This window comes from Protomyctophum bolini, assembly GCF_963924005.1.
Source record: "Protomyctophum bolini genome assembly, chromosome: 9".
NCBI classification, from domain to species: Eukaryota; Metazoa; Chordata; class Actinopteri; order Myctophiformes; family Myctophidae; genus Protomyctophum; species Protomyctophum bolini.
The window spans coordinates 17185324-17201591 of record NC_137870.1 but is presented as its reverse complement, the minus strand read 5'-3'; the positions used below and the strand labels follow the sequence as shown (position 1 = coordinate 17201591).

The following is a 16268-nucleotide window of genomic DNA, read 5'->3' as shown; positions in this document are numbered from 1 at the left end:
CCCAGAAGAGAAGATGTGTTAAAACAAAATGTACATTATGAAACCTTTTCAACACTTTCAAGAAGCACGGCATAGCATAGAATGAACTATGAAGTGATGCACTGTGAACTTGTATATCTGCTATTTTTTAATAGCCAACGCTAAAATCTAAAGTGACAGAGATGCTTTCCCTGTTGTAATGGCTTAAAAATAATAACTAGACTAGTCCATACCCGGCCCGCGGTTGTGCACAGTCAAAGTATTTTGTGCTCTGTTCACTTCATATGGGGAAAAAAACGAACATTTGCAGGACTGCTCCACGCCCATGGTTTCCATTGTCTTCAAAATGCCTACTGAAAGACAAATCCCCAGCGAATGCTTCGAGGACCCCAGGTGTGACATCCCGACATGGAATCATCGCCACCCACAACCATGGGAAGTTGATGTTTAAGCTGTTTGAGCTATAGTGCCAATAACAAAACCTGGATTCGAACATTGCATGTATAAGTTTACAGCGTTTGTGTATGCGTGTGTGTGTGTGTGTGTTCTACCGTTCTGTCTGTGTGGCCGTTTGTAGTCAGTAGTTAAAGATGATCCCATAGCTTGCAGGGCTGTAACCATGGCGTTTCCATAGCCCGAACTATATAACTTTCGTAATAATTAAAAATATTGACTAATTCATTAAATGCATTATCTTATCATAATCCATTTTGAATAATCGATCAACTGTTGCTCCCCTAGTGTGCGTGCGTGCGCATGCTCGTGTCCGGAGAGAGAAAGCGAGAGTGAGCTCCTATTCGGTCCCAGTAGGTCACACAGTACTCTGTATTTTTAGGACGGCCAGCTGGTATTTTTAGCTACATGACTCCGCTGGGACATCAGGAGTCCAAAGTGAAGCAGAAAACACAGATCCAACTGGAGAGAGAGAGAGAGAGGGAGAGAGAGAGAACAGGGGCCCTCCGGGGGCCACAAAGCGGCTCTGTGAGACTGAGACGGGGCCAAACAGTGAGGCCAAAGTGTTTAATTGCGGTGATGAATGAAGCATAATGCGTGTGACGCAGTAGCGGCGTGCATGTAGCGCCACAGAGCTGCACTCTGCAGGGACTTTATGACACCGGCTGGGCCCAACAAACCCGGCGCCACTCAAGCATGTAGGCCAGGACCACTGAGGAGGAGGAGGGGGAAGTAAGGTGAAGTGAGGTAAAAAGGTGCCACCCTCTCTCTTTGCCTTAAACACATGTGGTGGACAAAGTAGATATAGCCTACAGTATAGGCTATATATAAATTCAAGTCAATTCTTGTGTATTCACATTTAAAAAGGTACAAATTATGAAGCACATTTTCTTTTTGATATCAATGCATTGCTGTAATGACATTAAATATGTCCAAAGAATGAAGAAAATAGCAGATCTACAAGCTCACAACACGATGTGATGCATTGAGCTTGTAGATTGGCTATTTTCACTATTTATTTAAACAGGGCATAAGGCAGCTTATAATATTTCTGTTTAAATACTACAAAATGTTCTTAATTACAGTAGGCCTACTCAAGTTAATGTACTGGGCGTTCTGTCCAGTGATTAAACATGAACTAGAACATTCTTAGCTGAAAGTTCAACAACATTCCCAACAATGCTGTCGGGCGGAAACCTTGACCAAAAGAACAAAACCGTTACTTTTCATGAAATGGAAAAAAGGATTCAATGTAGTTATTATTTAGTCACAAGCTCTTGTTAATACTTTTTTTTCCTTTTTTTTAAACACATTATGTGCCCTTTCATTCTTTCAAAATAGTGAAGTGGGGTTTTCTGACATAAAAAATAAATAAAAAAGCTGGCCTTGTTTTGTTTTTTTACAAAGACGTCCAGAGACGTCCTGGACACTACATGCGGTAGTTCCTATGACGTCTGTGGACGTCTTGGGCATTATATTGTGTTAAGATTTGTTTTTGGCTTTTGTGCCTTTATTGATAGTTACAGTGAAGACAGACCCCTTGTTAATACATTTCATTGGTTCAATATTTATAAAACCCACAGACACACTTAAACACTTGACGTCCCTGTTTTGGGCACTTCCTCCTGATTTTGATAGATAATTGATAATCAATAGTTGCAGCCCTATATTGGAAGTCGCTGCAGTCGGTGGACTGGAAACCTCATACGTCCAAAACCGTCCCTTTTTTATTATTTATTTTTGATAGAATAGTGAAAATAGCAGATCTACAAGCTCGCAACACGTTGAAGGTATGCTATTTTCACAACATTTGTGTTTGTAAGGCATGAATTTATGGAAACACTCGTGTGAAGTGAGGGGTGCTCTTATTATCATACATAACATTATGTGCTCAGCCAATCAGCTGAGCACATTCCCTGCTCATACACACAAAACTGTGCATTCCGAGCCCATTCCGTGGTCATACACACAACGCTAAAAACCATAAAACGTTTAAATATGGAGATATAAGGTTTCTGCCTGACAGCAACGAAGCATTCCTTTATTTCATTCATTCTCAGAGAACAAGCCCCTTCAAACTCCACACTATCTATTCGGCATGAGCGTCTCTCTATTCTGCTGTGAACATTACTGTACGTGAGCTGATATACAAGACAATTTCCCTGGGGGTCTCCCATCAACTATAAAGCATTGGGTTTAAGTAGATAGACTTTGAGAAAATACAGGTGACAGCCAACAAGTTGATTTGGAGAGGTGGAATATATTGAGGCAGGTTGCTGTGGCAACAGAACATGACACAGTGAGCCGAGTAAATATTATGGGCTGTGAGCCAGTAGGAGACGCGCAGAAACAGAGACGGGACTTTGGATTCGTCAAAAAATTATCCACTCTGTGGTCTAATGCACCGTGTGTGTGTGTGTGTGTGTGTGTGTGTGTGTGTGTGTGTGTGTGTGTGTGTGTGTTTCCTGTCAAACATAATGTGCTTGGAGCCTTACTGTTCGCTTAATACAGGCCTACACTCATACCTGCAGATGTAAAGGTGAATCAAACTGAATTTGTATTATTCTACATAAGCCACAATAACAATGATTAACCACCACATGAACCCTATTGCGTCCTTATTCTGGGGATAACATTTGTTGACAATAGCTGATATACAAAGCTCACAATGCGTCATATGGCGACGCATTGTGAGCTTGTAGATCAGCAATTTACAGCTAAGAGATCCTGCTTTTATATAGGGATATACTAGCGGACCCGACCTATATAGTATAAAGCCCTGAGGGACCTTGGTCAACAAAGTATAATAGCAGGGTTTAAGTGATTAACTCCTTTCATAAACAAGGTCAAATGAACAGGGAGGAGTTAAGCAAAGCCTGTTTATCACATTGATGGAATCAGAATGAATTTTGACAGCACATTTAGATTTTTAGTCAGTTTTAGTCATAGTCTTTAAAACTATTCAGTCAGATTTTTTGTCATCTGCAATGTTTTTAGTTTTAGTATAGTAGTTTTGTTTTAGATATAGTTCAAGTGATTTGATACAGTTGAAAATGTTTTCGGAGCGTGACACCCAGGAAAACCACCAAGCCTAAAATGACATTGATTAGTTCTACTGGATGTTGTCCTCTCTAAACCTTGTTTAACATTTCCATCTAGTTTTAATCTTTTGACCAACTTTTGTCAGTATATTTAGCCATAGTTTTAGTCATCACAGCTTAGTTTGTATTTAGTTATATACGAGATCCATAACATTTCTGGATCATGGATGAAATATATCTGGCAAAGGACATGTACTTATATAGCACTATTCTCCAATGTTCAGGACAGCAGTACAAAGCACCAATCTGCTCACTGAGAGCAGTTCAGTGTCAGGGACACGAAGCCAGAAGGAGCAGGGGAACCCTCCGTTTCCAAGACGGCCGCTCTACCTTAGTCGTTCACACACTGGCCTCCTTTATAAAGGGTCTGTGTGGCGTCTGTACTCTGTTCACACATTAGATGACTGTTACAGCGTCACAGAACCTTGTTTATCCAAAACTGCTATACTTGTCAGGAAATGGGGGGAAAAGGAACCTGTGTTCCAATGTATCCAATTATTATTTAGTCAGATGCTCATGTAATAAAGTATTGGATAAATATTTATTAAAACATACAGACAGACTTAAGCACTTTCAATTAAAAAAAATACACTTTGGTCGATTATTTCTCCCCTTCAGTAATACCAATTCTATTTTTAAATTGTTGTTATCGTCAATTAGTCACCTTTACAACAAGGTATAACGTAAGGATTGTGCAATTGTGGGATGAGCAACACGGCTAAACGTAGTAGCAGCCCCCCAAAGACTTTACTTTGCCAAAATCCCCCAATATGCTTCTGTTGGTAATCACTCTCGTTTTGAGCGACCTGCCTGGCACCTGAGTATGGGTCCTGTAACTTTGTTGAGTTTGTGTTCATGCTCCCAAGTAGCAACACTGTCCCCATGGAAAGATTCCACGTTTGTCCCTTCCCGTGCAATAGGGCAAGTGCTGGTGTTCCGTTACTCAGAGTGGCAGCATTATTTGGTGTCAGACTGTCAGCCCTGGTATCAAAATGACAGACTGCAAAGTGGCCTTCCCAGAAAGACAACACGCAAACAATACTGTCCGTGTGGTCTAATATGTATCGATTTGGGGGGTCCTTGGCGGATAACCTCTTATCTGCATATTTCAACTTTTTATATATTGTTTTGGAAATGAATGCCATACTTCGGACACAAGTAGTGAGAATAGCAGATCTCTGTGAGCTTGTAGATGTACCATTTTCACAAGTGTGTGTTTTTTTTTAATAATAACCAAAACTGAACTGCTTTGGACATAAATGTTTCCACTGGACAGCCACACTACAATGTATGGGGTATGGGCAGCAGTGGCTCAGGGGTAGAGTGGCCGGATGGCCACCGCAAAGTAACCCCAATTGCTCCCGATGTGCAGGTTGGTGCCTTGCATGGTTTTCCCTGCCATCGGTGTATGAATGTGTGTGTGAATGGGTAAATGTAATGCACAATCTATGTAAAGCGCTTTGGATAAAAGCGCTATACCATTTACCTTTTAATGTATATTGTAGTAATGGCTGCTGTGGACCAGAGTCTGTTATTAGGCTGTTTTGCTTGCTGCCTTGCTCAGTTGTCCAAATTATTGCACAGCACCCGCAGGTAGACAGGATTTAAAGCCCCACATCCATTATCTGAAATATGATGCTTTCTTTCACACTTCAGCTGTGGGTGAAGACAAAAAGAAAAGAAAAAGGCCCAGGACCCAAAGTTTTAAAAGTACCATATGAACATTTAAGACATATTTCAATAATCAGGATTTGTTTTGGGGTTTTTTTTCTTTCTTTTTGGGGGAAGATTTTAGAAAAATGTTCCAATTTCTGGGAAGAAGAAATATGGTGGAATTACTCGTGAGTCGTGACCCATAAAAATGCTTGAGTGCCCAAAAAATGGGTCCTCCTAGCCCAATATTTTTGAGAACCACTGATTTAGGACTCCCTGGACTGTAGTTGTTTTTGCCTCCATTCAGGGACAGAGAAGAGAAGAGAAGAGAAGAGAAGAGAAGAGAAGAGAAGAGAAGAGAAGAGAAGGGTTGGTTCTGTACAGAGGGTCAGGGGTTGAAACCCGTCCAACACATTCTGGGAACAAGGCCAGCTTAGAGAGAGTGAGGAAAAAGACCAAATTGCAGCCACAGCACAGACAGCAGGGAGACAGCATGACACACAAGCAACTGGAGGGAGAAGAAAAAACCTGACTGGACAGAGGCCATTCTGTGTGTCCTCAGGACAGGACAGACTTGTTGTCCCCCTCTGCTAATGGACTCATCAACAGGTCCAACTCCTCAAGTCCATCACGGCAGATATACAAGCTCACAACCATGTCTCGATGTGACACGTTGTGAGCTCCTAAGATTGTCCATTTTCAAATAGACAGAGTACAAAATAGGCCTTAATCGGTTACTGGATGTTTTGCGATAATAATCTCGATCTACAAATAGTTAAAGTGGAGTAAAAAGTACAATATTTGCCTATGAGATGTGGTGGAGAAGTATAAAGTATTTAAAATTGGATGGAAAGTTAAATTACCTCAAAATTGCACTTAGGTGCAGTATGAGTAAATGTACTCAAGTCACTTTCATGAAAACATATCCCGCATTGTCCTCAGGAAAGCACCGTCTTCTTGTCCCCTCGGGTACAGGCTTTAGTTTAGACATACTATTGGTCCGACTGTCATTAGACCGACAACCTACCTCAAACCCTAACTGCAAGCACAGGAGCAGCATATGCTCCACAGCATGTCCGACCGTTGTTTCCGCATGTCGGTCCTGTGTCATCAACAGGTCCAACAATATAACTTATACAATTGGGGCAGTTGCATTTGGTCCCCCTGCTCTACTATTGAGACATTACCCATCGTGGGGTGCATATATGTTTGATCCGACATATTAACAGTCCGACACCCTACCCCAAACCTTAACCTAACCGCACACGGAAGCCACGGGTGAGTCTTAACCAGCCACGCATGTCGGAGCCACGGGTGAGTCTTACTGAGTCTCCATTTTTACTACCCTGTTTCGCACCAGTAAGGGGAGGGAGGGGCGGGGGGGCAAGGCGACGGCCCTAGTTACAGTTAGTTGAATTGTCAAAACTCCTGCATTTGATCATCAATTTATTAGATTAGACCATAGACCATTTTATGGTTGTATCCATAATGAAAACATTCTCTGAGGTAAACGAGTACATTCCCCAGAATAGCCTATAGCTACTATAATGTTTTAGTTATTACATAACTTAATATGCTAGTCTACTGCCTGTATTCTTCTTGGACAAATATAAAAATATAATCCTATGGAAAGGCTATATTATTTTACTTATATATTGACCAATATAGTATAATTTAGTATAGCCGTTGCATATTTGTAGGCTACTGTCGTGAAAGTTTATAATAGTCATTTGGACTGAATGTTTCCTTTATCCTCGTGTTGGAGTTTTTATTTGTGTTGTTTCTTTCAACACGTTGTGCTTCACGAGTTCACGTTCCACAGCCGTCTGCCTTGACGTGTGCGCTGACTGTGGTGGGCACGGTGTGGGCTAGCCCCTCCCTCCCCTCACTGGTGCGAAACTGAATAGTAAAAACGGGGACGCGTCTTATCCGGCGGTCATGCATGTCGGAGCCACGGGTGAGTCTTAACTGGCCACGCATGTGTCTTAACCGGCAACACAAGTGTGGAACCATGGGTGAGTTTTAACCGGCCATGCATGTCATTCTCAAAGTGGGGTCTGGGAACCCCAAGGGGTCTTGGAGGGGGTTTCAAGGTGTCCCCAGCAAAATGAGGTAGGCTACAGTTTAAACTTTAAACGCTTGAGAACCACTGTTCTTAAGTGGTCTCTAGACTCAGCTTTATGGAGTCATCCCAATTACATTCCAAGTTTCCTCAAATTTAAGGGGACAACTGTTCAAATAACCATTTTAACAGCACTAACAAAAAGGAAGAGGAAGCTGCTGCCCAGGGGGGACATAAAAGGATGCACCCAATTTCCTGTTCCTGAGTATAAATCTAACGTGATTATCTCGCCAGTTTCCAAGCTAGTGGTGGCCAATTAACAAGTAGAGAAAGCAGAGAGAGGATAGGCCACTTTACCCAAATTGTGGTTGGCTGAGAATATAGGGCTGAGTGATATGGAAATAAATCTGATACCACAATGTTTTCACTGGTTGTACAAATAAATATAACACGTCTTGATTGTGCCTCTATTTTTTACCAAATGTATCAATAATATGTTTCATTGTGACACGTCAATGTGAGCTCGTTACCAAGAGTGGTTCAACTGTTCATTGCTGTCTCAAATGTGCGAACAATGGTTTAAAACACACAGGCAAGAGCCTGCACAGCCTGGTGGGATACATAAAAAGCAACATGTTGAGCTTGTAGGTTTCAACATTATTGAAAGGACAGAATAGGGCTTAAAGAGCACCTCACTATCATCAAACCCTATATCTTCACAGAATTGATGATGATGTCACTGGTAGGTTTCAGAACTTTCCACTCTGAGACACAGAATGAGTAGACATGAATGTGCCATCTATCTTATAATAAATATTGAGGACCTCGTTTTTTCTTTTCACCGTTTTTTCTTTTTGAGATAAATCTCTTTTACAAGAGAGACTATAGGCTAAGAACTTAGCAGCCATACAAAATCGACGACCAGCAAGAGAGGAAGTGAAATAAAGCAGAGCTGCTCTGCAAGCCTCCTCCTCCTACGCTTCTCAATGACTTAGTTTTAGTCATCTGAAATCTCTAGTTTTAGTCGACTAAATATCATACGATTTTAGTTGACAGTTGATTTTGCCGATAAAAGAAATGCAAAAATGTGGCAGACCTCAATGGCGTTGATTTTACACTTGGTTGCAATGTTGCATGCTGAGAATAGTCGATCTACAAGCTCACAACGTGTCACAGTCTGACAGGAAATGGGGAAAGAGATGGGGGGGGGGGGGGGGTGACACGCAGGAAAGGGACTCGTACCTGCTGTCAGGCTGGATTAGCAGCCAAGGTTCCCAGACGGCTACACCAGTCACCCAGGCCCGTCTGAACAATGTCTGTGACTATGACATGCTCCTCGGCTCCTCTAGTGGTTTTAGCCCTAAGTAACCGCATAGAGTGCTTAGGTCAGTGGGTGGCCCCCGAGTTGGTGTATATACAGGGCTAATTAGATAGCATTTGGGAGTCGGGACACTTACATAATAACTACAGTTCGTAGTAGACTACAGCTACAGTGAGTATTACACACTTCCGCAAACGCTGAACCTCATGCCAAGTCATACAGGAATCACTCTTATAAAAAAAAAGAATGTCAACTAATTGGCATTGATTAATACATTGTAATGTAGATCAAGTGAACGAAGTGAACGACTGTGTCACCAATCTGCTACACTATAAATTGGGGCGTAAAAAATAGAATGGTTACAGTATATGGTTAAAGAAAGACGCTTCAAATGACTGCCTCCCTGCCACACTGCCTGACCTGAATGTGCGGTTTGATAGCCCTGGCTGTGCCATGGGAGAAAAAAGCCAGCTTTCTTGAACTCATTATAATGGTCCTAAGTCAGAGAGTGTTCCAAGTCGTTTTAAGTAGGCAAGGTCTGTCTTCATGATGCAGACTGCAGAGGGTCTTTTTTTCGTTGGCAGAAACCTTGAATCTCCAAATTTAAATGTATGTTTTTTTTCCGTCATTTAAATATATCAGACACATTTGTCTGGTCAAAAATGTAATGACCTTTTAATTTATTTTGGTATTCAGACAGCCAGCAATGGGTAGAACGCTCCCAGAAAAATGTAGTCTCTGTAACGCATCTAGGGGCCGCAATCTGCATTCAAATATGTTCCTAGAAGCTTTGTCATTGGTCGAAAAAAAATCCGGTCGTAAATGACTAACCAATCAGGAAGCAGACAGGCAAATCGACCAATGACAAAGCTTCTGGGAAAATAGATTTAGAGCAGTGGTTTAGAACAGTGGTTCTCAAAAATAGCAGATCTACAAGCTCAAAGCGAGCTTGTACATTGGTATTTCTGAACATTTGGGAATTTGCCACAAAACATTTTCATATTGGGTTCTGGGTGTCTTTGGAATGAAAACACTGATTTAGAAGGCATTTGTAGAATCGGCCTCAGGTCTTAATGGGTTAATTGATTATAGAATAGATTATAATGCCAAAACTTTAGAACACATTAAAAAAAGACACAAAACAGTACAATATGTGCCAAATGTATAGAGCTATATTTCATGTTCAATTGTACAGCTTCCGTTCAATCTCTCAATCTGTAATAGTGTGTCCAGATGCTCCCTGGCACAGTTTGACCAGGAGAGTTGAATACACATCATTGCATGTGTGTGTGTGTGTGTGTGTGTGTGTGTGTGTGTGTGTGTGTGTGTGTGTGTGTGTGTGTGTGTGTGTGTGTGTGTGTGGGGGGGGGGGGGGTTCAACTACAGGGTGAATTTACACCGAGGGGATCTACAGAATTCAATATCAGCTATGTTATAGTATCCTGGCTTAGCTTGCAGTTTTGGCCCCGATAACTGAGCTGGCTCTGGTAGAAGACCAGAGGAACCATTTATAGTTGCCACAAGCTGCTATATTTGGCCGCTGGTAATAATGAAGAAAGGTTGATATTGCAGTTTGTTCTCCTGATTTGAAACTGAGGAGAGTCAACTTTGCATTATACAGAAATAAATGTGGTCTTTTTGTCAGGTGCCAATGGTGTGTGATGGTCACTGGTTAGTACTCAACATATTCACTGCAATGTGAACACACTGTATGTATAAGAACAGTCAAATATACATTTAACGAAGTGCAAAGAGCCGTTACAATACACTGTATTTGAACGCAATCAAATTGCTGTATTGAATACAGCAATTTGATTGCGTTCAAATGGGTTGTGGAAAGAGCCACTATAGATGTTCTAAAGGTTTATCAGACAAAAACAAATGGCTGACATAGATCAAATAAATCCATACAGTTTCTCATGTTCAACTTCTTAATCATAACCTGCAGTGTCAAAGACACCGTCTTGTTGGTGCATCTGACTTTAGCTGGGTGCCATAAAGCTTTCAATGTGAATTTGTTGCACATCATGTACTGTCTGAATCTAGTTTTTGCTACTTACTGAAGCTCTGCTGTGCTTTAAATGTTGACGGATGGAAACACTGCAGGATTTATTTGATTTGATGCATCATCATAATCAACAGCAACAACAAAAAGCTGAAAACCGAGTGAGGTTGGTAAATCAACAGGATTCTACCGTTTCAAACTACTCCTGGATGTTACCATTAACTGGGAACCAAATAAGAGGCCATTATAATTGTGACCATCCAGAAAGGCCCCTAGTTAGACCAATTGAAATCTATAGAATTTGTTGAAGGTAAAATAGAAAAAGTAGCAGATCTACAAGTTCACAAAGTACTGTGAGACTTTTTGAAGGGTGCCTGCTGTCTGTTGTCCTACACAAAGATTAGATTAAATTCCCATTGACAATGAATGGAGAATTTACGTTATGTGTAGATGAGCAAATCGGCTATTTACGTCCTACACAAAGATTAAATTCCTATTGACAATGAATGGATGATGTACGATGATAAGAGCGCCCCTCACTTCACACTGGTGTGATTTTTGCAGAACGTTTACCTATTTTTCTTTTCACAGAATGTTGCAGAACCGAGGGTTCGGGACGAGTGGCAAAATAATGTCATGCTTGAATACTGCACCGTGTGGTGTCCATGCAAAAAAGGGTAACAGTTACTGGACATTCCAATAGATCAGACCTGAAACATGGTCTGAAAAATAAATGTAAACAGCAGCTTAGCACATTGCTTTTCCGTTATTTGTGGAGTCCAGAACTGTCACGGTATATTGTGCTTGTGGAAACCTTCTCGATAACACATTATTTTTTCATAGCTCACCTTAGCAGTGCTTCTTGTAACTCACCCCATGCGCTCAGATCACCTAACCTGATAAGAAACACTTTGTCAGCACAGTGTACCAAATCTGCCTAGGCTTGCGTGTGTGTGTGTGTGTGTGTGTGTGTGTGTGTGTGTGTGTGTGTCTGTGTGTGTGTGTGTGTGTGTGTGTGGGGGGGGGGGGGGGGGGGGGGGGGGGGAGTGACTGCCATGGGCTTATTCCTTCAAATCAATTCTGAAAAAAGGACAGGAAGCAGATTCCAAATAAGAGCTTGGGAGTGATGTCAAGTCTATGCGGTCTCTCAGCTCATATTAATTATGAAGAATGTAAACTACTGAAGAAAGAAACAGGTGTCTCCATGGTGCAATAGACAGCACATTGGACTTCTGGTCAAACACTTGAGATGCGATTCAAAGGTTATGTGTTCGTGTCCCACTGGAGTTGCACTTTGGGGCAGCAGTGTGGCAGGTGGTATTCGGAACGTACTGTAATTGGATCAAATCCCCAGTTAGTGTTGAAATGTCCTTGAGCAAGACACTGCACCCCTAACTGCTTCTGGTGAACAGGTCGGTGGTGCCTTGCATGGTTTACCCCGCCGTTGGTGTGTGATTGTGTCAGTGAAAGAAGGCGGTGTAGGCACTAGGGCGGTGGTCACTGGTGGTCCGTGAAGGAATTGCATGTGGTCCCTGTCACACAAACATAGAAGACTGTCTTTTATTTATTTTTCCCACTAGTAGAGAAACTAAATTACCTGGTGACCTATGATGATGCGTCAATGTTCTAATAATTCACTGGAAGTTGGAGGTGAAGACATTAGACAGAAAAGGGAGTTTGAATCTCAAGAAGGGAAGTGTGCAGATTGCCAAGCTGAGTCATCATTATTAAGAAATATATATTGCATGTGTGTACAATCATTATCATCAGTTAATATAACATGAGTTTAATATGGAAGGTTGGATAAACTAAGAGAAAGGAATTCGGTTAACCGTGAGATTAACAATAGATCAGTGGTTCTCTACCTTTTTTTAGCTCCGGGCCACTAGCATATTTCAGTTAAATAATGACAGATAAGTTCAGATAACTTCCGCGGACCCCCCGGGGACCCCCACACCACTCACTTCACAGGTGTGATTTTCTGTTCTCAGCTATTACCTATTATCCTATCACCATTACCATATCTAACAACTTGATATTTCCCAAATTGGCAATACCACCTTCAATATGCATGCCTAGTTGCCTACTGACCACAAGTGCAGCTCACCAACATATATGTGGTTTATAGTTTTCCCCCCTACAAATCCAAACCAACTTAATTTACATGATGACTAATTTGCCTCCGTTTGTCTATGCTTTGCACACAAGTTCCATTTATATTCATCTTGTTTTGCAAAGCAACGCCAGTCACGGCTGTCAGGACTGCAATAGGAAATATACTGTAGTAACTTGTAAATAGAACACAGAAAACACTTTGGACACAATGACCCGGGATTATATCTGCAAGACAAGCTTGCTTCCACTTGCACTTGGAAAGCCACACAGTAGGCTGTTGGAGGCGCCCTCAAAGACAATTCAGATCAAGTTGCAAACTCTGTTAGGTGCTATATATAGGCTAGCTCACTGGCATATTGTGCATGTATACACACAGAACGACCGCGCACACACACACACACACACACACACACACACACACACACACACACACACACACACACACACACACACACACACACACACACACACACACACACACACACACACACACACACACACACACACACACACACACACACACACACACACACACACACACACACACACACACACACACACACACACACACACACCTGGCTGATTGATTGATGGAAAGATTATATTACCACTAGCAGTGAATAGGCTGAAGTGCAGCATAATCACACCATATTCAACAGGCTGAGCTGGCCAAGAGCCATGGAAATGGTTAGTCAAAGTCAACTGTGATCATCCCACGCGCGCGCGCACACACACACACACACACACACACACACACACACACTTCAACTATAACCAACAAATTGATGGTTATAACTGCCAATTCAGTTAATGCCAGGAGTAGCTATTGTTATTACCAGCATGTGTGCACAGCACAACAACCACAACAAAACATTTCACCCAATTTGAGTCTTTTCGACAACATTCTAGCGTTATTAACACAAACAGTTGAGATGTCAGACAGCGTTAAAAAGACTTGGTTCTTTGACATCCAATTGAACTGTCAAGGCATGCAGTTAACAGCTTAATGTCACCATTACAGTAAACCCCAGTGGTTCTTGTGTGGGGACCCCTGGGGGTCCTTGATAGGGTTCCAGTGGGTTCCCAGCTAAATGAGGAACAGTTTAACAATTTAAAGCACTACTAACAAAATGTCAATCTAGCTGTCAGTTGCGTTGTGAGCTTGCAGATCAGCTATTTTTAACAGTTTTGCAGCTTGCCCCTATGATATGTCCAAAATAGGGACACCAGGCTGAAATTTTCGAGAAAAATAATGTACCCTACTGTATAAGAATGACTCGTCGTCCCCACCTACAGTCTAGACAGTTGTGCTAAATCTAATCTAACAAACTAATTAAGAAGACCTTCCCTTATGGTGGTCTCTGGTAACAAATCTTTTCGATTTTGGGGGGGGACCTAATTAACATTAAAATATTTGAGAACCTCTGCTTTATTGTTAGCAAACCACCCGCTGATGGAAGCTTGCTGAGCTCCGTCTGTCACCTTCAGCTAGCTGTGACAGTGACAGCCAGCCAGGCTAGTGGAACTTAAACAACATCTGGTGACAAAACATGGCAGTAAAAGCAGGACTCTGTTTTTTCTTTTGTCAGCGTCAAGTTGACATTAAAGAGCCGACGTGCTGGGATGTCAACCCGTCTGCTGACTGAGTGCAGCTGTGCTAGACAGACTGAGACAGATCCCATGGAGCTAACTACTTTAGCATGATGCTAATTCACGTTACTGTAAAGCTGACGTTGCCGTCGTTACAGCGAAATCGGTGACCTATAAAATACGGCGACCCCCTTGTCGCCAATGCTGTCGGCGGCCGAGTGAGAAGACTTTAAAGAGAACTATATTTATGATCCTTGCGTCCAGAAGAAAACCACGTTTTCATAAAAGGCAGTACCTTGACCAAACTGGCCATGACAGTGGCAACCATTATATCTCCGGTCCTAAATACTGTAACAAACAGCGTCCATTCGTGCACGAGCAACACCGCAAATAAAACGAAGATAAGACTTGGCACAACAGTGACCCCTGGAGTTGCGCAATTCAACAGCTCACCGATTCCGACGCAACACCCCCCCTGCCTAGCCACCACAACATCTGCAAGCTTGAACCCAACGCAATGCTAGCTAACGGGGATTCGCTGGAACTTTGTTACAATGTAACTCAATGCGTTACGCCGCGAGACCCCCCGCCGCCGCCGCCGCCACACTCCAGTGAACACAAAGTTACCACTTCAACCGATAATAATAAGTAAAGGGACAAGCACGTACGGAACGCCAAGTGGCTGGTATAGAACGGCGGCGTTGTGTGTGTTTACTGTACCCCGTCATGTCGCTGCAGCCTGGCGGCTGAGATGTCAGCAGAGGGCCGGTGATGTCTGGAGGACTGACGGCCGGCCAGTCGACATTCATTCCCCGAAGTGGCCGCTATGCTGCCGCCGCTCGCTGCTGCCTTCACTCCGCCCGCTGCCTGGTCGCCACCACCGGAGCGCGGCTACCGCAAGCAGCAGACTATAGCGTCCCACTGGTTCTAGTCAGAGAGGGGCAGCCCCCCGGTCCGGTAGGTGTAGGGAAGGTTAGGTTAGGTAGGTTACTGCCTCTGCGTAGGTTTTCTCCCACAATAAATAACAAAACACAACAAAACGACCCGACGGCCGTCTGTCTCTCCTGGATTGGAAGTTTTTTTTTTTTTTCTTCTTGCTCACGAAGACGGAGGAGGACGCGTCACCTTGCAGCGGTTCATGACTCCGCTCCACCACTGTTATGTGTGAGATGTGTGAGACAGACAAACAGACAGACAGGTCGTTTCACACACAGAACAGAAGTCCATGATACTGTAGATCTGCAGACACACATGCAATTATACTGGTGTGGCCGCGCAGGCATCCGTATGTGTATGTCATTGTAATGATGATCGCCACGGCCCAGTGGGCCCGGGGTCCTTATTTGACTGACAATGAGGCGAGGGTATAATATTATGCTAAACTGTAAAACAAAAAAAATACTCAGTGTCGATTTAACCCTGGAGAATAATAGGCCTAAAAATTACAAATTGTGAACAATTTTCGTGTCCATTTTGGCTCCATTGGTACAGTTACAAATGAATAATCAAGCATTTGTCCATGACAATGACATATTCGTGTCCAATAATGTGATAGCTCTAATTATTATTATGACATTATGTCAACAACTTAATTGTAGCCTATATGTTCTGGATGTAACTGTTTTAATTAAATGTTTTTACTTTTGGGTGTGAGGAAGATGATGACGCGTAGACATGTTAGTTAGTTAGGCTATTAATATCCAATATTAATATTAGCAGACTTTCCCCTAAATCAGCCATCAAGCAGGCTACTCAACCTTTCAGTTAACCAAACAATCAATCAACCAATTGATCAATATAGGCTACATAATATTATCAGGTCAGCAGCAAGCTGTAGGGTCCTCAAAGACAGAATAGGCCTATGCAGGAGAAAAACACGAACATATCATTTTGGAATAAATTAAACTGAGCTGAATCGCCAAAGTCAACGAAATTCACTAAAATAAACCCCAATGTATGATTCGTTGCACGACGGTGTCGCGCGCCGAA

The 16268-nt window shown here is 42.5% G+C and overlaps 1 protein-coding gene across 1 annotated transcript in view; it reads right to left on the bottom strand.

Annotated features, from left to right (window-relative positions):
• Positions 1-15462, bottom strand: part of bcl9l (bcl9 like) — a 56338-nt gene extending 40876 nt beyond the window's left edge. Inside the window, exon 1 of the mRNA XM_080772849.1 lies at positions 15000-15462. The gene's annotated coding sequence lies outside the window, so the exon portion shown is untranslated. The remainder of the gene's footprint in view (positions 1-14999) is intronic.
• Positions 15463-16268: the final 806 nt, after the last annotated feature.